General features: G+C 43.2%; 1 protein-coding gene across 1 annotated transcript in view; it reads right to left on the reverse strand.

Annotated features, from left to right (window-relative positions):
- Positions 1 to 23,571, reverse strand: part of clocka (clock circadian regulator a) — a 166,169-nt gene extending 142,598 nt beyond the window's left edge. The window contains exon 1 of the mRNA XM_041196182.1: positions 23,399 to 23,571. The gene's annotated coding sequence lies outside the window, so the exon portion shown is untranslated. The remainder of the gene's footprint in view (positions 1 to 23,398) is intronic.
- Positions 23,572 to 24,310: the final 739 nt, after the last annotated feature.

Below are 24,310 nucleotides of genomic sequence, written 5' to 3' on the forward strand. Positions count from 1 at the left end.
TGTTCCTCTGAGAAACCAAATCTTTAAAGGTAGCAGGACAAGCTAAAAGGATTGAAGAGTCGAGGCAGGGCAGCGTGAGGTGGGTAGGAAAAAGGTGAGAGATGGGGAAAAAAGAAAAATAAATAAGGTATTTCATTCATAGCCCTCAACACTGATAAAATACCACCATTCGGGGAGGCGGTGACATAGTGATATTGTCACTGGCTAGTAATCCAGAGATTCAAGGTAATGTTCTGGGGACCTGGGTTCAAATCCCACCATGGCAGATGGTGAAATTTGAATTTGATAAAAATCTGGAATTAAAAGTCTATTGAAGCCCATGAAACCTTGGTGAATTGGAAGGAAATCTGCCATCCTTACCTTGTCTAGATACATGTGACTCCAGATCCACGGCAATGTGGTTGACTCTTAAATTTCCGCTGAAATGGCCAAGCAAGCCACTCAGTTGTATCAAACCGCCAAGAAGTCTAAAAGGAATGAAACCAGACAGACCACCCGGCATCGACCTTGGCACCGGAAACAACAATAGCAAACTTAACCCTGTTGACCCTGCAAAGTCCTCCTTACTAACATCTGGAGGCCAGTATCAGAATTGGAGAGAGCTAGTCAAGCAAAAACATGACATAGTTAAACTCAAGGAATCATACCTTATGGATAATGTCCCAGACACCACCATCACCATCCTTGGGTAAGTCCTGTCCCACCGGCAGGACAGACTCAGCAGGAGTGGTGGCTCTGTGGTGTATAGTCAGGAGGGAGTTGCTGGAAGTCCTCAACATTGACTCCGGGCCCCATTAAGTCTCATGGCATCAGGTCAAACATGGGCAAGGAAACCTCCTGATAAAAACAAAAAAACTGCGGATGCTGGAAATCCAAAACAAAAACAAAATTACTGGAAACCTCCTGTTGATTACCATGTGCCGCCCTCCCTCAGCTGATGAATCAGTGCTCCACCAGTTGAACACCACTTGGAGGATGCAATGAGGGTGGCAAGGGCACAGACCGTACTCTGGTTGACGGACTTCAATGTCCATCACCAAGAGTGGCTCAGTAGCACCACTACTGACCGAGCTGGCCAAGTCCATAGGACATAGCTTCTAGACTGGGTCTGTGGCAGGTGGTGAGGGAACCAACAAGAGGGAAAAATAGACTTGACCTCATCCTCACCAACCTGCATGCCGCAGATGCATCTGTCCATGACGGTATCGATAGGAATGTCCACCGCATAGTCGTTGTGGAGATGAATTCCTGCCTTCACGTTGAGAATACCCTCTATCATGTTGTGTGGCACTACCACCATTTCAAACAAATCTATCAACTCAAGGCTGGGCATCCATGAAGCACTGTGGGCCATCAGTAGCAGCAGAATTGTACTTGACCACAATCTGTAACCTCGTGGCATGGCATATTGCCACTCTACCATTACCACCAAGCCAGGTTCAATGAAGAGTGCAGGAGCAGCACCAGACAAACATAAAAATAGAGTGTCAACCTTGTGAAGCTACACCAATGGGCTACAAGGGGGGGCAAACAGCATAACAAGCAAGTGACAGACAAAGCTAAGGGGTCCCAAAGCCAAAGGATCACACCTAAACTCTGCAGTTCTCTGACATCCAGTCATGAATGGTGGTGGACAATTAAACAACTCACTGGAGGAGGGGGCTCCACAAATATCCCCATCCTCAATGATGGGCGAGTCCAGCACATCAGTGCAAAAGAGAAGGCTGACGCGTTTGCTACAATCTTCAGCCAGAAGTACCGAGTGGATGATCCATCTCGGCCTCCCCCAGCGGTCTCCAGCATCAAAGATGCCAAGTCTTCAGCCAATTCAATTCATTCCACATGATATCAAGAAATGGCTGAAGGCACTGGATACTGCAAAGGCTATGGACCTGGACAACATTCTGACAATAGTACTGAAGACTTGTGCTCCAGAATTGCCGTGCCTCAGCCAAACTGTTCCAGTACAGCTACAACACTGGCCTCTACCCGGCAATGTGGAAAATTGCCCAGGCATGTTCTTTACACAAAGCAGGGCAAATCAAACCCATCAGTCTACTCTTCATCATCAGTAAAGTGGTGGAAGGGATAGTCAACAGTGCTATCAACCAGCACTTGCTTAGCAATAACCTGCTCAGTGATGCCCAGTTTGGGTTCTGCCAGGGCTAGTCAGCTCCTGACCTCATTATAGCCTTGGTTCTAACATGGACAAAAGAGCTGAACTCCCGAAGTGAGGCGAGAATAACTGCCCTTAACACCAATGCAGCATTTGACCGAGTGTAGCATCAAGGAGCCCTAGCAAAACTGCATTCAATGGAAATCAGGGGGAAAGTTCTCTACTTGTTGGAGTCACATCCAGCAAAAATGAAGTTATTTAAGATCAGTCATCTCAGCTCCAGGACAACACTGCAGGAGGTCAGCGAAGTAGTGTCCTCAGCCCAACCATCTTCAGGTGTTTCATCAATGACCTTCCTTCCACCATAAATTGAGAACTGGGGATGTTCGCTGATGATTGCAGAATGTTCAGCACCATTCGTGACTCCTTAGATTCTGAAGCAGTCCATGTCCAAATGCAGCAAGACCTGGATAATATGCAAGCTTGGGCTGACAAGTGGCAAGTAACATTCACGCCACTCAAGTGCTAGGCAATGACCACTTCCAAAAAGAGAGGATAAAACTATCACTCCTTGACGTTCAATGCCATTACCATCACTGAATCCCCTACTATCAATATCCTGGGGGTTACCTTTGACCAGAAATTGAACTGGACTAGCCATACGAATACTGTGGCTACAGGAACAGGTCAGAGGCTAGGAACCTTGCAGCAAGTAACATGCTCCTGACTCCTCAAAGCCTGTCCACCATCTACAAGTCAGGAGTGTGATAGAATACTCCCCATTTGCCTGGACGAATGCAGCTCCCACAACACTCAAGAAGCTTGACACTGTCCAGGACAAAGCAGTCTGCTTGAGTGGCAGCACATCTACAACCTCCACCACAGTAGCAGCTGTCGTACCATCTACAAGATACACTGCAGGAATTCACCAAGGCTCCTTGGACAGCATCTTCCAAACCCATGACCACTACCATCTAGAAGGACAAGGGGCAGCAGATAGATGGGAACATCAGCACCTGGAAGTTCCCCTCCAAGTCATTCACCATCCTGACTTGGAAATATATCACCGCTCCTTCACTGTCACTATGTCAAAATCCTGGAACTCCCTCCCTAACAGCACTGTGGGTATACCTACACCACAGGGACTGCACCAGTTACAGAAGGCAGCTCACCACCACCTTCTCAAGGGCAACTAGGGATGGGCAATAAATGTTGGCCCAGCCAGCAAAGCCCACATCGCACGAATGAATAATACAGAACAAGGACATTGCAGAAAATGGAGGAAGACACAAACAACTTCCCAGAAACACTGTGGAACCAAAAGACTAATGAGGAGGAATTGAAGGAAATTAGCATTACTGAAAAAACAGTGCTGGAGATATTAATGGGATTGAAAGCCGATAAATCCCCAGGGCCTGATAATCTACACCCCAGGGTACTAAATGAGGCGGCCGTGGAAATAGTGGATGCATTGGTTGTCATCTTCAAAAATTCTGTAGATTCTGAAACTGTCCCAGCAGATTGCAGGGTGGTAAATGTAAATCTATTTAATAAAGGGGGGAGGGAAGAAACAGGGAATTACAGACCGGTTTGCCTAACATCAGGGGTAGGGAAAATGCTAGAGTCAATTATAAAGGATGTGATAACAAGGACACTTAGAAAATATCAACAGGGTTAGAGAAAGTCAACATGGGTTTATGAAAGGGAAATAATGTTTGACAAACCTACCGGAGTTTTTTTGAGGACGTAGCTAGCAGAATAGATAAGGAAGAATGTGTGTGTATTCGGATTTTCACAAAGCTTTTGATAAGGTCCCACATAAGAGGTTAGTGTGCAAAATTAATACACATGGGATTGGGAATTAGCTAGCTGAAAGAAAGCAGAGAGTAGGAATAAATGGGTCTTTTTCAGAAACTGAATCCTTTGCTGAGTAGTGAACGTTCAGCATCAGAGGGGGGAAGGTCAGGGAGCATGGTGAATACACGGCAAGGGCTGGGATTAGAAGATGAGATGAGGTCAGAGAGATGGGGTTCAACAACTTCAGACATGAACTCTTTTCTCCACCCTCACCCTTTTTTGATCCCCTTTTTTCAATATTCATTTTTACTTTTTTATTTATTTTTCCCCCACTTAATTTTTTTATTATTATTTAAATTTATTTTCATTTTTGTTCATTGTTTTATCCCCACCTTTTAGCCTTTTTTTGATCTTTTTGCCCCACCACCTATCCCACCCCCACTAGGGCCATCTATCACTTGCTCATGCTGTTCTTTCCAGAGTGCTTCCCCTGGTCCGGCTATTATCACATTCTGCTTTCTATTCAATGTCATCATTAGCACCTCCTTTAGCTAGTACTACCACCATTAACACCCCTTTGACCTTTTGTTAATGACATCTTTTATAATCTCTCCTTTGCCTCCACCTATAGCTGGCCTTCTATCCAGTTTCACCTGTTCCCACCCCCCTTAAAACAGTATTTCTTCACCACATTTTTACTTCTCTTTAGCCCTGAAGAAGAGTCATACGGACTTGAAACATTAACTCTGTCCTTCTCTCCACAGATGCTGTCAGATCTGCTGAGTTTTTCCAGCATTTTTTCTTTTTGTTTAAGGCAAATGGTATGTTGGCCTTCATTGGGAGAGAACTTGAGTACAGGAGCAAGGATGTCTTACTGCAGCTGTACAGGGTCTTGGTGAGACCACACCTGGAGTACTGTGCGCAGATTTGGTCTCCATACATAAGAAAGGATATACTTGCCATAGAGGAAGTGCAGCAAAGGTTTACCAGACTGATTCCTGGGATAGCAGGATTGTCGTACGAGGAGAGATTAGGCCGACTAGACGTGTATTCATTGGAATTTAGAAGAATGAGAGGGGATCTTATTGAAACGTATAAATTTATGACAGGGCTGGACAGACTGGATGCAGGGATGATATTTCCTCTGGCTGGGAGTTCTAGAACAATGGGTTACAATCTCAGGATACGGGTAGGCCATTCAGGACTGAGATGAGGAGAAGCTTCTCCACTCAGAGGGTGGTGAACCTGTGGAATTCTCTACCATAGAGGGCTGTGGAGGCCAAGTCACTGAATACATTTAAGGAGGAAATAGATAGGTTTTCTAGACTCTAAAGGCATCAAGGGGTATGGGGAAGAGCGAGGGAGTATGGCATTGAGATAGAGGATCAGCTGTGATCATACTGATTGGCGGAGCAGGCTCGAGGGGCCAAATGACCATCTCCTGCTTCTATTTTTCTACATTTCTAAATATCCCCATCCTCAATGATGGGTAAGCCCATCAGTGCAAAAGATAAAGCTGAAGCATTTGCAATAATCTTCAGCCAGAAGCGCTGAGTGGATGATCACAGATGTCAAGCTTCAACCAATTCAATTCACTCCACATGATATCATGAAATGGCTGAAGGCACTGGATACTGCAAAGCATATGGCTCTGTCAATATTCCAGCAATAGCACTGAAGACTTGTGCTCCAGAACTAGCCAAGCTGTTCCAGTACAGGACATCACTGCAGGAGTTCCTCTGGGTAGTGTTGGAGGCCCAAACATCTACAGCTGCTTTATCAATGACCTTCCAACATAAGTTGAGAACTGGGGATGTTTGCTGATGATTGCCAAATGTTCAGCACAATTCACAACTCCTCAAATGCTGGAGCAGTCCATGTCCAAGTGCAACAAGACCAGGACAATATCCAGGTGTGGGCTGACAAGAGGCAAGTAACATTCGTGCCACACACGTGCCAGGCAAAAGAGAGAATCTAACCATCGCCTTTGACATTTAATGGCATTACCATCGCTGAATCCCCAACTATCAACATCCTGGGGGTTACCAATGACCTGAACTGGACTAGCCATATAAATACTGTGGCTACAAGAGCAGGTCAGAGGCTAGGAATCCTGCAATGAGTAATCACCTCCTGATTCCCCAAAGCCTGTCCACCATCTACAAGGCACAAGTCAGGAGTGTGATGGAATACTCTCTACTTACCTGGATGAGTGCAGCTCCCACAACACTCATGGAACATGACGCTATCCAGGTGCTTGATTGCACTCCATCCACAAACATTCAGCCCCCCCGCCACCTACACACAGTGGCAGCAGTGTGTAACATCTACACAATGCACAGCAGGATCTCACCAAGGCTCCTTAGAGAGCACCTTCCAAACCCACGACTGCTACAATCTAGAAGGAACACCTTCGCCTGCAAGTTCACTTCCAAGCCACTCACCATCCTGACTTGGAAATACGTCACCTCTCCTTCACTGTTGCTGCATCAAAATCTTCCTGGAACTCCCTCCCTAACAGAACTGTGGGTGTACCTACAGCACATGAGCTACAGCAATTCAAGCTGGTAGCTCACCACGCCTTTCTCAAGGGCAGTTAGGGATGGGCAAAAAGCTGGCCTAGCCAGCGATGCCTACATCCCATCAATTATTTTTTTTAAAAAGCACTGCTGCTGGCTTCAGGGCAGTCTAGAGAAGGAACATCTGAAGACAGCAAAAAAATGCTGCTTGCCTCTCTCTTTCTTTTGCAACTCAGCAGGATCCTGCCTGCTTATATCCTTCTCTGCAGAAGACTTCAAATTCCAAAGCAGCATTTCCAGGAGGAAAAAAAAAGGACTACAGCTTTAAGAACAGCCTCAGCCATGAACAACAGTGGAGGACTCAGTCAACTCTTTATATTTTTGCCCTTCATTGTTGAATGTTGATTTGGCCAAAATTTAATCTCCTCTGCTTTGTAATTTGTACTCCTGCATGGGTGCTGTGTGGGGAGTTTGGAGCATACGGTGCGTGTATTTGGGTGTTACGATAGTCGGGACTTGTGTTTACCTTTTTTAATATCTTTAGCTGGGTGGGTTTTTAGCATAAAAGCTAACCCCTTACTTGCTTCAACTCAAAAAAACCTGGTGGACTGAGTTCTTAGCAATCAGCAAGAAATAATTGGCACATTCATCCACATAAATTTGAAAAAAAAACCCTGTTAGAATCAACCAAAGAGTGGGGAGAAAGGAAGAGTCTTTACACCCATCCTCACCTGGTAATAACACTTCTCAGACTGTCTTTAATCTTAGCAATTCTCTACCCCAAAGAGCAGTGGAAGCTGAGTCAATGAATATAGTCACAGCCAAGTTAAACAGGTTTTTGATCTAAAAATGGCTCAAGGGTTATGGGGAGCAGGCAGGAAAGTAGAGTTGAAGCCCCAATCAAATCAGACACGATTTTGTTGAATTCCAGAGCAGACGTAAGGGCCCTTTGATGAATGTCTAGTTCATGCTTCATGTAAATATTTTGGAGGTAACGTTTAGTTCTGAGAAGATCGTTGTTCTTTATTCTTTCAGGGGATATGGGTGTTGCTGGCAAGGTCAGCATTTGTTGCCCATCTCTAATTTTCCTTGAACTGAGGGCTTGCTAGGCCATTTAAGAGGGTAGTTAAGTGTCATACACATTGCTGTGGATCTAGAGTCATATGTAGGCCAAACCTGGTAAGGATGGCAGGTTTCCTTCCCTGAAGGACATTAGTGAGCCAGATGGGTTTTTACAACAATAGATGATAGTTTCATGGTCACCATTACTGATACTAGCTTTATATTCCAGATGTATTAACCGAATTCAAATTCTACCAGCTGCCATGGTGGAATATGAACCCACGTCTCCAGAACCTTAGCCCTGGCCTCTGGATTACTAGAGATTTAGTGATTGCCAGAAAGCATAAAAGAAAATGGAAAGTCAGACAGTTAGCGCTATTAAACAAACAGAAGAGAAAAGCAGGAGCCATAAAATGGCAGGAGGGCCTACTTAGCTGGAGAACTGGAGACATGATATTTACTTTGTTTGCGAAGAAGTGCAGTCCAGAGAGATGATGTGTTTTGGGAGTTAAAGTAAATTAGTTTAAAAGTATGCCGTGAACCCTGAACAGTTAAGTCATCGTGGAGGTGGGTAGAGCTTATGAAGGTTTGCTGGTTCCAATTTATCTGTGCGTTTGCTGGGAGAGGTAGTTAGTCACCGTTGGAATCTTGTGTGGTTTGCAGCTCACAGAGAAGACTGCTGTTCAGAGAAAGTCAGGGGCAGCTCAGTGAAGCTTGCAGTCTTCAAAAAGATTGGAATTGTGCCAGTAATTAGAGCAACTTTGTGAATCCCATGGAAAGCAGTCTCAGGAGAACAGACTGAAACATTGGGAGGTGAGCAGTCATTGAGGCAGTCCAGGTCAGTGCAGTTTGAGGGAATTCAGAGACAATATCTTTGAAAATGAAGAACTGAAATCCCTCATTCGGGAGACGGAGATTTTGTGACACTCAGTGGTCACTGACATCTAAGCAGGTTGCTGAGAAATTCAAGTGATCTGTCTTAGTTGCATCTGCCATTTAAAGTACAGTGTGGTGTGTTTGGCCAGTTTGCCTGTTAATCCATATTTACCTCGTTAATTTTGAAGGTTAGAGTATAAGATAGCTATTGTAGATTGTTTTGCTTTTCTGACTTTGTCTAGTAAAGTTTATCTTGTTTGTTTAAAACTGTGGAATCTCATGGTTTTATTCTTCTAGTAGGTAATGGGATTTCAAACTTTGTCTACTTTAAACAAAAAGTTACTGGTTCCTAACCAGATTGTAACAGACCAAAAGACCTATTCCTGCACCTATTTTCTTATGTCCCCTATGTTCAAATTCGGATTTCAAAAATAAATTGGATAAGCACCTGAAGGGAAAAAAAATTGCAGGGCTACAGAAAAAAGGCAAGGTATGGGACTAGCTAAACTGTTCTTGCAGAGAGCTGGCACAGACTAAATAGGCCAAGTGGCCTCTCGCTGTACTGCAAGCATTCTATGTATGTCTTAAATATTAATACAAGTTTTACAAATGGCAACAGAGAAAATAATAAGTCTGAGGTGGGAACATTTCCAGCAGCTAATGGTTTCCATCCTAATATATTATAAGAGGTTGGTGAGAAGACTGCATATGTTTCAAACATGGGGTTTAGCCCCCGAAAACGTGTGGGGATTGCGATGCATGGTTAACCTGCACTCATTGTGTGGAATGCAAGCAGCACACCAACTTCACGCCACCTGCTAATTATAACAATTTCTGCACGCAGCCAGCTTTCCCCATGCTGTTCATTTGGTTCGTTGGCAGCTTGCAGACAAAATACTCTCTCTCTCTCTGTTGTTAGAGGCAAGTCAGCAAAGCTACAATCAAAAATGAAACAGGACAGCTTCTTCAGCCAACCCGTAGAACCAAGTTTCGCCAAGCCAAATGTTGAACTGCCAAAGTCAGCTCAGCCAGAATCACCCAACTTAATGGCTGCAACGTTTCTCCATCTACTCCTCACGGATAAGCCAAAGACTGATTTGTATATCATTTTAAAAACTTTTATTTGGACTCAACTCCTCAGTTCTGATCTGTGTGTATGGGTGTTGCATTTTTACTACTTTTTTCTTCGGTTTTTAGTAACCAATAAATTTACTCTTTGACTCAAGAAAGCCTGGTTAAATTAGCTCTTTCTAAAACATAAGTACATTTGGAGTGGGAAAAGGTATCCATGGGTGGGAGTGGGGCAGGGCCTCAGCATCAGAGTAATATAGCACAGAATTAGGACCTTCGGCCCATCACGTCAGTGCAGGCCATCAAGCACCCATCTATTCTAGTCCCATTTTCCAGCACTTGGCCCGTAGCCCTGTATGCTATGGCGTTCCAAGTTTTTTTTAAAATTCATTCATGGGATGTGGGCTTCACTGGCTGGGCCAGCATTTATTGCCCATCCCTAAATGCCTTTGGGAAGATGGTGGTGAGCTGCCTTCATGAACCGCTGCAGTCCATGAGGTGTAGGTACACCCATGGTGCTGTTAGGAGGGGAGATCCAGGATTCTGACCCAGCGACAGTGAAGGAACAGCGATATATTTCCAAGTCAGGATAGTGAGTGACTTGGAGGGGAACTTCCAGGTGCTGGTGTTTCCATCCATCTGATGCCCTTGTACTTCTAGATGGTGGTGGTCATGAGTTTGGAAGGTGCTGTCGAAGGAGCCTTGGTGAATTCCTGCAATGCATCTTGTAGATGGTACACACTGCTGCTACTGTGCATCGGTGGTGGAGGGAGTGGATGTTTGTGGATGTGGTGCCAATCAAGCGGGCTGCTTTGTCCTGGACAAATTGTCAAGCTTCTTGAGTGTTGTGGGGGCTGCATGGATAGAAGATTGGCTAGCTAACAGGGAGCAGAGAGTTGGCATAAATGGGTCTTTTCCTGATGGCAGGATGTGAAAAGTGGTGTGTCACAGCGGTCAGTCCTAGGGCCTCAACCTTTTACAATTTATATAAATGACTTGAATGAAGGGGCAGAGGGAATGGTGGCTAAATCTGCTGACGACGCAAAGAGAAGATAGGAAAGTAAATGGTGAACAGGGTGTAAGGAAGCTACAAAGTGACAAAGATAGGTTAAGCAAGTGAGCAAAGATCTAGCAAATGTGAAATTGTTCATTTTAGCAGGAGAAATAAAAAGGAAGCTTATCATCTAAATGGTGAGAGATTGCAGAGCTCAGATGCAGAGGGATCTTGGTGTCCCAGTGCATGAATCACAAAAGATTGGTATGCAGCTACAGCAGGTAATTAAGAAAGTTAATAGGATATTATCATTTATTGTGAGGGGAATAGTTTAAAAAAGTAGGGAGGTTATGCTTCAGTTGTACAGGGGAATGGTGAGACAACAGATGAAGTGCTATGCACAGTACTAGTCTCCTTACTTGAAGAAAGATGTAAATGTGTTAGAAGCAGTTCGAGAAGTTTTACTAGACTAATACCAGGAATGGGCAGGTTGTCTTATGAGGAAAGGCTGGACAGGTTAGGCTTGTATACACTGGAATTTAGAAGAGTAAGAGGTGACTTAATTGAAACCTTTAAGATCCTGAGGGGTCTTGACAGGGTGGATGTCCAGAGATGCTTCCTTTTAGGGGAGAATCTAGAACTAGGGGTTACTGTTTAAAAATAAGGCATCCACTCATTTAAGGCAGAGAGGAAGAGAATTTTTTTCTCTGAAGAGGGTTGAGTGTCTTTGGAACTCTCCTCCTCAAAAGGGTGTGTACTATAGGCCCTCAAACAGTCAGGGTGAGATTGAGGATCAAATATGTAATCAAATTTCAGAGAAGTGTAAGAACAATAAGGCAATAATAGTAGGGGATTTTAACTACTCAAATACTAACTGGGGTAGTTTTAATGTGCAAGGTCGGGAGGGAGCAAAATTCTTAAGTTGCATCCAGGAGAACTTTTTTAGCCAGTATGTAGAAAGCCAGGAGAGGGGGCAGCTCTGGACCTAATATTTGGAAATAAGCCCGAGCAGGTGGAAGGCGTATCAGTAGGGAAGTATTTTGGATATAGTGACCATAACTCAGTTAGATTTAGGATAGTTATGGAAAAGGATAAGGTTGGGCTGTGAATAAAAGTTTTAAACTAGAGAAAGGCTAATTTTATGAAGCTGAGGTACGATTTGACCCAGATGGACTGGGAGCAGCTGCTTGCAGATAAAACTGTGTCAGAGCAGTCGGAGGCATTCAAGAAGGAAATAACAAGACTACAGGGCAAATATGTTCCCGTAAAGACAAAGGAGTGAGGGGAGACCAAGTCCGGAGAACCCTGGATGTCAATGGACAAAGTTTAGGATTAAGAAAAAAAAGAGAAGCTTATGGCAGATACCGAAGGCTCAGTACAGCAGAGACCCTAGAGAAGTATAAAAAGTGCAGGGAGGAACTTAAAAAGGAATTAGGAAAGCTTAGAGAATGCATGAGAAAGCATTGGTGGGTAGAATAAAGGAAAACCCAAAAGGGTTTTTTAAAATATATAAAAGAGCAAGAGAATAACTAGGGAAAGAGTTGGGCCAATTAGGGACCATAAAGGTAATGTGTGTGGGGACCCGGAAGACGTGGGTACAGTCTTCAGTGAATACTTTGAGTCAGTCTTCACAATGGAAAAGGACGACGCAGATATAGACATCAGGATGAAGGATTGTGAAATATTAGAGGAAATTAAGAGAGAGAGAGAGAGAGGTGGTACTAGCGGGTTTAGCGGCCTTAAAAGTGGATAAATCTGCAGGCCCAGATGAGATGTAACTCAGGGACCCTGGCAGTAATTTTCAAATCCTCTCTGGCCACAGGTGAGGTGCCAGAGGACTGCTAATGTTGTCCCATTATTAAAAAAGGGAGGAAGGGATAGACCAGTAAATTACAGGCCAGTCAGTTTAACCTCGGTGGTGGGGAAGTTACGAGAAAGAATTCTGAAGGACAACATTTTTCTGCACTTGGAAAGACATGGATTAATCAGGGATAGTCAGCATGGCTTTGTTAAGGGAAGGTCATGTTTGACAAATTTGATCAAATTTTTTGAGTAGGTAATGCATTTCATGTGGTCTACATGGACTTTAGCAAGGCTTTTGATAAAGTCCCTCATGGCAGACTGGTCAAGAAAGTAGGAGCCCTAGAGATCCATGGCAAAGTGGCACATTGGATCCAAAATTAGCTGAGAGGCAGAAAGCAGAGGGTGATGGCAGAGGGATGGTTCTGTGACTGGAATTGTATAAAACACTGGTTAGGCCACAGCTGGAGTACTGTGTGCAGTTCTGGTCACCACATTATAGGATGTGATTGCACTGGAGAGGGTGCAGAGGAAATTTACCAGGATGCTGCCTGGGCTGGAGGGTCTGAGCTATGAGGAAAGATTGGATAGGCTGGGGTTGTTTTCCTTGGAGCAGCAAAGGTTGAAAAGGGACCTGATAGAGGTGTAAAAGATTATGAGGGGCATTGATACGGTGGATAGGAAGGCACTTTTCCCATTATTAGAGGGGTCAATAGCCAGGGTGCACAGATTTAAGGTAAGGGGGTAAGGGGTAGAAAGCTAAGAGAGGAGTTGAGAAGTTTTTTCACCCAGAGGGTGGTTGGAGTCTGGAATTCAATGCCTGAAAGGGTGGTTGAGTCAGAAACGCTCGTAACATTTAAGAAATATTTAGATGTTCACTTGCATTGCCATAGCCTCCAGGGCTAGGGGCCAAACGCTGGAAAATGGGATTAGTGCAGTCAGATCTTGTTGTTAGGCTTGGACACAATGGGCCAAATTGCCTCCTTCTGTGCTGTAAACGTCTATGAGTCTATGAGATAGATTCTTGATTAACAAGGGGGTGAAAGGTCATCAAGGATAGACAGGAATGTGGAGTTACAGTTACATTCAGATCTGCCATAATCTAATTGAATGGTGGAGCAGGCTCGAGGGGCCGAATGGCCACCCTGCTCCTAATTCATATATTCGTATAAAGGTTGTGGCAGGTGCTAATCAGCAGAAAGTTAACTTGCCCATGTTTGGCCTGATGCCAAGAAACTTCATGGGTTCCGAAGTCAAGTTTGAGGACTCCCAGGGCAACTCCTTCCCCACTGCATACCACTGTGCCTCCACCTCTAACGGGCGTGTCCTGCCGGTGGGACAATAATTGCACTCAAACAGAACCAAAGCCTCTCCACCATCTAGAAGATACAAGTCAGGTGTGTGATGGAATGCTCTCCACTTGCCTGGATGAGTACAGCTCCAATAACCCTCAGAAAGCTTGACACTATCCAGGACAAGGCAACCCACCTGATTGGCACCCCATCGACAAACATTCACTCCCGCCACCACCAACGCACAGTAGCAGCAGTGTGTGCCATCTACATGATGCACTGCAGGAACTCACCAAGGCTCTTTTGACAACACATTCCAAACCCATGGCCACTACCATCTAGAACAACAAGGGCAACAGATACACCACCTAGAAGTACCCCTCCAAGTTACTCAACATGCTGACTTGGAAATATATCACTGTTCCTTCACTGTCACTGGGGCAAGATCCTGGAACTTCCTCCCCAGCAGCACTGTGGGTGTACCTACACCACATGGACTGCAGCAGGTCAAGGTGGTAGTTCATCACCACCTCTCAAGGGCAATTAGGGATGGACAATAAATGCTGGCCTAGCCAGCAAAGCCCACATCCCTTTTAATCAACCCACCAACTGGGAAAACTCCAGGAATTTATTTGTGGAAACTGATTTTTTTTTTAAATGTTAAAAGCCTCTAATTTTAAGCATATCATATTTTAAACAGGTGAAATCTAGTTAGTTTACAGAGTGTCCCATTGTATTCTACAGCTTGTTTGCTTTACCATAAATGGGACAAAATTCCACTTTCATTTGAGTGTAGCTATTGTGAATATTATACAGCAAGCTATTTAAAAAGGCCTCAATGGTGCAATATGCATTGACCCATACAATTAACAAGAAGATCTGGATTAATTGTAACCTTTGGTGCTTACTCTCAGGCTTTCCCCAAAAGAACAATCAATCTTAATCAACAGTAATCAACAGGGCTACAGGCCAAGTGCTGGAAAATGGGATTAGAACAGATCGGTGCTTGATGGCCGGCATGGACAGGATAGGCCGAACGGCCTGTTTCTGTGCTGTATACCTTTATGCCTCTGAGTTTATTAGGCACAACAACATATGGAAGCAAATGTCTTCTAATTACGTTCTTTAATTATTAGCATAAAAACATTAAAATATGTTTTGAAACTGGCAGTAATAATTCCACTACACAAAAAGGGGTGGGCCAGGAAAGTATCAAAGAATTGAAGAGGCATTAGTCTACTTCGTATGTCTGAAAATATGCTGGCATTAGTGCTAGCTGCTGGAACGCTTGGATGGAAGACTACAAGAAAGTCAATGAGGCAGCAGAATAGGATGATATCTGTCTAAATGGCAGAAGCATTGGAGTATTTTAAAAAGTTGTGCTTTAACACACTGACATTGATGTACATCTTAATAAGGAGAAATGATGAATAAGCTGCTGGAAATCCAATATAATAGCTGTGAAGATTGACAAATAAATTTAAGAGAATAAAAGCATGCATGAGAAGTGAAGAAAAAAATGTTAGAATGGGTACAAGTAAAAAACAGATTTGCATCTTGTCATCTAATATGCTAAATAGTGTGATGGGCTTCATCAAAAATAAGGCAAAGGAAGTATGGAGTCAATCTAAAAGGTATGAAGTCTGAAATTTTTTCTTGCTAGATCCACTGTAGTTTTCATTATGCTGATAATCGAGAAGCTGGGTATTAAAAAAAAATCTATGCAACTCAACATCAGCTTCTCAAAGACCAAAATTACGCCCAAAAGTACAAAGAAAATGAGGGAAAACTGAGAAATGCAGAAAATAATGGTGAGGACACAGGAGTGCTAGATAGGTTTTTTATATTTTAGATTACTGTCCTGGAGATAAGGGGTACAAGAGGTGCAGAAACAGAATTATTGGTCGAAATATTTCTGGTAAGCTCCTCCTCCTCACCCTTCAGGTACCATGCCCCAGGAAAGCATTGGTGAGCATGAACTTCCATTGGATTGGTCCATGACTATGCTTGGCAATGTACTGGAGTGGTTTCTGGCAAGCTATCAAAACAATTTTATTGTCCATTCAGAAGACCACAATTTAATTTCCTCTTCCCATCTAATTATTTCCCCGCTTCTCCCCCAATAAGTTGCATCCTGCTCAACAGCTTGCAGTGGTAATTTCTTCATCTGATGAAGAAATTTTATCTGAATTGCTCATTTATTTTGGTTTTGCCTCACTTAAAATCATGCTATGCTGCTAGGTCTGGAATTAAGTGTTTCCAATTTATTGAACCCTTTCAAAGGCTTAAAAACTTCTGTCCTTTTGGCCTATGCATCTATGCTTTGATGAAAGATTTAGTTTTATTTTTGATCATGCAACAAAACTCACCATCCTGACTTGGAAATATTCCTTCACTGTTGCTGGGTCAAAATCCTGGGAACTCCCTTCCTAACAGCAGTGTGAGTGTATCTAGATGATAGGGACTGCAGCGGTTCAAGAAAACAGCTTCACCACCACCTTCACAAGGGCAACAAGGATGGGCAATAAATGCTGGCCCAACTAGCAAAGCCCACACCCAGTGTCTGAATAAAAAATAGATCACAACTAAAGTCATAGCTGCAAACAAGGAAACCCTGGAGTTGCAGCCATATATAACCTATTTTTCCCTAAAAAGTTGTAGAGTACACAATTGCTCTTCATCCCTTAGTCCTCCAACTTCTGGTATTAGTTCTGTGCCTTCTGGAATCTTCATCACTAACCAATATCTCTTTTGTTCATAAATGAAAATTATTTTGTTGATGGCAGATCAATATTTCCATACTGTAAAGAGCTCAAGGAGGACAGATGCAAGACTGGGTTTCAGCCAGGACAAAATGCTCAAAAATTGATAAATACATGCTTTGAATGAAGCAGGAGTAGGTGTACAAACATTGGCTTGGATTTTGAAGTTAGGATAAAAGTGTGGTCATTAGCACTTAAGAGTTATTAAGAAGCAAATCGGCCATCAAATTTTGGTGTCCACATAACCGAAATTAAGCAGAAATCAGGAAGTCACTGTTCAATTTTTCCTGTTCCTCCACAAACTTGATTACACCATTAACTCACCAAGAGCTTGGCATTTACATACATGAGGGGTGTGAAGTTGTGGAAATTCTCTAAAAATACCAGAAAATGTTAGTGCTTTTCCATTCAAGTATAAGTCAATTTTAAGTAGCTTGGTAAGCCTTAATTATTGCAAAAACAACTTTTTTTGACAATGGAAATTTACTTCTACATGTGCAGGGTTTCATTTTTCAGATTTTATCATCGCTGCAGAGTTTTTTAAATTCCTTAACATTTTATCTCGTCTCTTTCTTAATCCCATTTTTTTTTGCTTTCTGTACATGCTTTTACATTGAATTAAATATTCTTACACACCCTAGAATTTGCATGCCTCAGTAAGGATTATTCAATCTGATTGGTTATAGAGAGACACTATTCCTTGTCCAGTTCACACAGGTCTCCCCATCGAGGACACTATCCTGTATTTGAATACTGATGACTGAGCCCACAAAATGCCTGTCAGCAGCTGTAAGCATAATGGACAGCAAGCACCCTTGTTCACTGCTGACCACAAAATCCAGGTCATGGTGAGCAGCAAAGCACACATACCACAAGGAGGTTGGAAAGTGATGGAATGGATGCCCATCTGAAAAAGCGCAAGTAGAATGTCAAAACTTAGGTAAATTAGTAGAGCTAGTAGAAAAATGCATAGGACGGTGAATTTGCCAACATCATTACATCCCAGAATGAATTTTTATTAAAAATCTAGTCATCAGAACTGAAACTGAATCGGGGAATTTTAAAGATATATCTTTTATACATTGTACACATAAAGTCAAATTCTGCTACTCGTGATTGTTTTCTCATGCCTTTTATAAATATTTCCATGGAATTAGCATTATCCTAGTGGTCAATATTAATCAATTCTCAAAGGTTTCATCAACACACAATGTTGACCATCAATGCTTTGTGTTACATTCATCTGAACTGTTAAAATCTATTATGATCCCCGATAACTTTTAAAAATAGATGAATCTCCCAAATGACCAACAGAAATAAACAAAGGACAAGATTTCACTTTAAGATTTTTACTGTAACAAACAAAAATCAACATAAATCAAACATTAGTTAACAGGCAGCTGATACATCAAACTAAAAAGGTTAAGTTTTCTACTAACAAACACAACTAAATTTCTCTTATGAAACACGTTTACTTTACATCATGCTACCTGCAGATATGGGAACACTCAGAGTCACTCATAGCTCGCCTGCAAAGGTTCACCTCCCCCAGCCTTGCCAGGTTGAAACTTCCAGTGTCCTTTGACAATCATTCCATTCATCTGAATTTTCATGGATCTGAATACCACCACCTCAACGACTCTCCATTCCTTAAATCTTCAAGAACCTATCTGTTCCCTTTTTTCAGAAACTGAACCTTAAAAGCATCGCGCTTGGTTTTTAACTGTTTTCCCTGCTTTTCCACATCAATAGCTTTTTGTCCTACATCTCAGCAGCTTTTCTTCTGTTCTGTGAGCTGTGTTTTTTCTGCAAAAGATGCAAAAACTGCCACCTGACACCTCAATGGGACTATTTGAGTTTCCCTCCCCATGGCAACCTGAGATTATAGGCATTTCTCCAAACTGAGATGTTTACCAAGACTTCGTTACCCCTGCTTCAGAGCTATCTGTTTTATTTTAAATTAAAGGGATATTTTAAAACAATTGATTTTTCCCTTCTAAATCTAGGTTGCACATCTGGAGAGCATTTGAACTGTATAACACTAAACAAGAGTGGCACTGCCAAATCTAGACCCCATTGGTTGTCTAGAGGAATACAGGGGAAGATCAAACAGAAAAAGAAAGCGTATGATAGGCACAATGAACTAAGCACTGCAGATAGCCTAGACAAATAAGTGCAGGGACAAAGTGAAAAAGGAAATAAGGAAATCAAAGAGAAGGCATGAAAAAAGATTAGGAAGTAAAGTTAAAGATAACCCAAAGATGTTTTACCAATACATTAATGCTAAAAGGTTAGTTAATGAAAAAGTGCGAGCTATCAGAGATGAAGATGGAAACTTGTGTGTAGATGCAAAGGCTGTGGGAATGAATATTTTGGCTCCATATTTACGAAGGAAAGAGAGGATGTAGATACAGTAGTCCAGGAGGAACACTGCGAGATATTGGACGGGATAGTCATAAAGAGAGAGGAAGTACTCGAAGGGTTGAAATCCTTGAAAGTTGATAAGTCATCAGGGCCAGATGGATTGTTTCTGAGGCTGCTGAAGGAAGTCAGGGAGAAGATAGCAGATGATCTGAGGATGATTTTCCAATTTTCACTAAATACAGGGGAGGTACCGGAGGACTGGAGAAATGCAAACGCAGTTCCATTGTTTAAAAAGGGATCAAAGGAAATGCCAAACAATTATAGGCTGGTTAGTCTTACATCGGTGGTGAGCAAATTAGTAGAATCAATCCTGAGAGATAGGATTGACTGCCATGTGGAAAGTCATGGACTAGTCAGGGATGGCCAGCATGGATTTGTTAAAGGAAGGTATTGCCTCACAAATTTGATTGAATTCTTTGAGGAAGTGACAAGAAGGGTTGATGAAGGTAGTGCAGTTGATGTTGTGTACATGGATTTTAGCAAGGAATTTGACAAGGCCCCACATGGCAGATTGGTCAGGAAAGTAAAAGCCCATGGGATTCAGGGTAATGTGGCAAACTGGATAAAAGATTGGCTTTGTAACAGAAAACAAAGGGTAATGGTCGATGGATGCCCTTGCAAATGGAAAGTTGTCTCAAGTGGTGTTCCACAGGGCTCGGGTGTTGGGACCCTTGCTGTTTGTGTTATATATTAACAATTTAGATGTGAACGTGGGTGGCATGATTGAGAAATTTGCAGATGACACAAAGATTGGCCGAGTAGTGGATAGTGTAGAAGATAGCCATAGTCTCTAAAACGATATAGATGGGCGGTAAAGTGGCAGATGGATTTTAACATAGAGAAGTGTGAAGTCATACACTTAGGGAGGTCAAACAGTTACAGGGATTACACAATAAATGGGAATATACTAATAAGGGTAGATGAAGTGAGACATCTTGGCGTACAAGTACACAGGTCCCTGAAGGCAGCAGTTCAAGTAGACAAGGTTGCAAAGAAGGCATATGGAATGCTCTCCTTCGTTGGCAGTGGTATAGAATATAAAAGTAAGGATATAATGTTGGAATTGTATAAAAAACTGGTGAGGCTGCAACTGGAATATTGTGTGCAGTTCTGGTCACCGCATTACAGGAAGGACTTAATAGCTCTGGAGAGAGTGTAGAGGAGGTTTACAAGAACGTTGCCAGGGTTAGAAAAGTGTAGCTACAAGGAGAGATTGGTTAGGTTGAGGTTATTTTCCTTAGAACAAAGAAGGCTGAGAGATGACTTGATTGAGGTGTACAAAATTATGAGAGGAATAGATAGAGTGGACAGGATAAAATTGTTTCCCTTGGTGGAAAATTCTAGAACCAGGGGACATAGATTGAAGATAAGTGGCAGAAGGTGTGGGGGGACATGAGGAAGAACTTTTTTTTATGCACAGGGTCGTGGGTGTCTGGAATTCACTGCGCAAGTTGGTGGTAGAGGCAGAAACTCTAAACTCTTTTAAAAAGTACCTGGTTCTACACCTTAAGTGCTGTAAGTTGCAGGGCTATGGGCCGGGTGCAGAAAGATGGGATTAGAAAGGGCACCTGGGTGTCCTCGGGCTGGTATGGACAAGATTGGCCGAATGGTCTCCTTCTGTGCTGTAACTGTTCTATGGTTCTATGGAAGTACTGATACTTAAAGGCCTGTCACTGATGGTAGCAGTGAAAGAAATAATTAAGAGTTAGTACACAACATTAAAGCATTTGATTTTTCCTGCAGCACTATTGTCCAGAAGAAATTGCTGAATAGCCACCCCAGAAGAAAAAAAAAACAGTAAAAGCTGGGAATTTAGCATACTGGTCTGAACTGATCTTGTATATCTTATAAAGGGGGTTGGTGGGGAATGGGGTGCTGTCCAGATCAGAGGTGGAGAGGGATGGGGCTGGGGGAGAGGGGCAGAGAGCCAGGATCAGAAGCACAGCATCAACAGGATAAGGAGGCCCAAATGAGTTGCTCAGATAAACAACGATGCACAACACAGGATTCTACAGTCCACTTACAGCCCACATTACTTCCCAAACACACAGACACAGACACACACAGACACACACCATCACTCCAGACCAATTACTTCCCTAGGCAGACACACTCAGAATCTCCACTGCCAGACCACCTTCACTCTTGTCGGGCCTGACCAGAAACCTCTAACCTCCACTGGTCCACCCCGAGGGCCTGTGCCAGGTCCAGCCCCTGGGCTCATGCCAGGGTGCTACATTGCTGGACCTTCCCTGGGCTCCTACCAAACCCCTACCCCACACCAACCACCCACCTGCTGAAGCCCAAGAATTCTCAGAGAGCAAAGTGCAGCCAATCCTCCTGCTCCTCATGGCTGAGTGGAGTGAGTTGCACCCGCACAATAGGATATTGCACATGCACAGACACAAAAATGCTCGGGTAGCAACAAGAGAATACCCTGAGTAGTATCCCAGTCACTGCCTGGAGGAATTTGGGAGTAATTGCATCCTGAGAAGCCTACACACAGGACAGGAAGGCAAATTCCAGGAGGATCCTGGAAATTGCAGTTCAGTTGGTCATCCTGGCTCTCACGATGCTGAAACCCCCATGCTTTTGTTACCTGTAGACTATTCCAATGCACACCTGGTCGCCCTTCCACCTTCTACCCTCCATAAACTTGAAGTCATCTAAAATTCTGTTGCCCGTGTCATTCGCCCATGCTTGCTGACCTATACTGGCTCCTAATTAAACAACACTTCGATTTTCGTAATTATCTCCTTGTCTTCAAATCTTTCCATGGCCTTGCCTCTCCCTATCTCTGTAATGTCCTCAGTCCTACAACCCTCCGAAGTATTTACACTGATCTAATTCCGATCTTGAGTATCCCTGATTTTAAATGCCCTACCGTTGATGGCTGTTCCTTCAGCTGCATAGGCCCTATGCTCTGGAATTCTATCACACTTCTCCATCGCTACATCGCTTTCCTTTGTTAATTCTTTGACCAAGTCTTTGGTCAACAACTTTGCTGTTTGTGGCACATTCTGGGCCTAACACAGGACAAAAATCACAAACGTGGTAGTCCTCCCAATGACAAAGCTGCCAAGTATGTTAGCACTCAGCAAGCAGAGGTGAATTCACTGGTTCAGGTACATTCGGAAGGTGGAAGGCAGTCGGATACCTAAGGATTTTCTGTATAGTGAGGTAACTGGTGCCAGACAACCAGTACTTTGCTCAAAGCTCTGCTTCATGGATACTTGCAAGCATGACACATAGGTCCCAAACATAGATTCTCATAGTTGGGAGGCACTAGCCAACAAGGGAGGGAAACAGCGACATCACCTGTGGGCAAGCGTGTGCCACCATGACAATCACTGACTATAGTTACTATAGCGACTTGGCAACAGACACCAATACCGAAAACAACAACCCATAACGACAGCTGATACCTGCTTTATTTGCACCAATTCTGACAGAATCTGCCTCTAGCAGATTGGTCTCTTCAATCATCAGCAAAAGTGAACCATATGAAGCTACCCCCAACCCAAGAGATTTGATTTCTGACATGTCCATCATCTCACTCAGATAGGATGCCAACGAAGATTGATCAAGCTTTTGATCATCTGCCCTAATATCTCCTTATATGGCTTGGTGTCATACTCTGTTTAAAAAGGCTTCTGTAAAGCACCTTGGGGTGTTTTCATTTTTAAAGGTGCTATATAAGTACAGGCTGCCTTTGCTTCCTGCCTCCCTCAAACTTTAAGCACCCTGTTTGGGAAACAACTTGAATGCTTACATGCACAGAAGTTTTTCCAACAGCTGGAAACTGACATGCTTAGAGAACAGGGAGGAAAGAATCGCCATTCTCTAAAATATTTAAATTGATTGATACAAGATTGGAGAACGCTCAACATAAGCATTTTGTGAACTGCCATGTGCATACACTCACCCTGGATTAACATCCATTTAAAGCAGGATTACCACCGTTTTGCGGAAAAGATCAAGGAACCACGAAAGTGTAAAAAAAACAAGTTATGTTTTCTGATGTAAAACATTAATTCATTTTGAGAGGCAGGGCGGCTGCCAAGCTTTACATTGATGCCCTTTGAAAAGGACAAATAAGAACTTCTTAGCATCTTAGTTCCTCAGTTCAGTGTAATTGCCAGCTTCTAACCGGGGAAACGTATCATTAGTAGCACAATACTGGGGAAAGTATTTTAAAACGTCAACTCTTTTCTTCTCCGCCGATGCTGCCAGACCTGCTGAGTTTTTCCAGGTAATTCTGTTTTTGTTTTGTATTTTAATCTATGCTGTATATTTTTTACGTAAAACGTCATTATTTGTAATTCATTAATAAGTCACACAAAGCAACAAAACCAATTTTTTAGATATCCGAATGATCTTTTTTAAAATTACTGCTAGAAAGTTCAGTCTCAGGATTTCGTTAAATTACACGGATGAAATGAATTTAAAACATTGGAAGGAAAACAGACAAACTGTAAACACAATCTCGGACTCCAGTAGAGAGAAAAGTCGTGGTCACTACACGCATGCGTAATACTAAAAACGGGGGGGGGGGCGGAGTCATCAACAGGAAACAATCGGCCAGAACGCGAGAGCCCAAGGCCGGGCAAGCAGCTGATTAGCCCCGCCCTATCCCCAAATATGCACTTAAAATAAAGGACTCCACGCGCCCTCTAAACACCTACCTTTATTTCATTCCCACCACCAAGTTGAGGTTCTGGCCCCTCCCCCTCTCTCCTTCACTCTAGCGAATGAACCGTTGCTGAGAGTCCGTTAGGAACTCGAACGTTGGCGCTCAGACGTTCTGTCAGAGCCCGAAGATCTGCAGCTATTTCACCAGCGCCGTGCAACTCAGCCGTCAGGTCCAGCACAGTCTTAGCCGGCCGTGATTGACAGCTCAGGCAGCCACTCACACTGCGCTTACAGAGCTGTACTAAATTATACTGATTAAAAAGTGCTACCCTCAAAAGAAAAAAGCCAATACTGACGCAGATTACAACGATTGAAATCTATGCCAAATTTGTTGTGTTTTTTTTTACGTGTTACATCCTGCGCACTATTCTGTATATAAAAAATAATGCTCTCCATCCCGTACTTACATAACAATGTAATGTTGCAAGTTGAAGATTTCTTGGTACTTAATATATTTTCTCGCTCTAAAACTTAAGATTTAAAAAATACAATTTGAATAATGAATTGACTTTTAATCTACAAGTCATCCTGCAGCCTTGGGTATTTTCCCACTGTCTACTGTAACTGTCGATGCTGCTCGAGTTCATCGCTCTGGGCTGGCGCAGGCCCCGCGCGCGAGGTTCCTTGGGAGAGTCCCACTGACCCAATTCTCTCCATTGCTGTGATTGTGACAGGCGGTTCCAGTGGGAGGGGCCAGGCCACTGCAGCACACGGAGTCCTACTGACCCAATTGTCTCCATTGCTATGATTGTAACACACGGTTCCAGTGGGAGGGGCGGGGCCATTGCAGCACAGAGAGCCCCTCTGACCCAATTGATGAAAGACAGGGCCCTTGATAATACAATATGAAGGTGCAGAGCTATTCGAGAAATAGAGTATAAGGAGACACCACAATGGATGTTATC

The sequence above is a fragment of the Carcharodon carcharias genome, chromosome 1 (genome assembly GCF_017639515.1).
Source record: "Carcharodon carcharias isolate sCarCar2 chromosome 1, sCarCar2.pri, whole genome shotgun sequence".
In the NCBI taxonomy this organism is placed as follows: domain Eukaryota; kingdom Metazoa; phylum Chordata; class Chondrichthyes; order Lamniformes; family Lamnidae; genus Carcharodon; species Carcharodon carcharias.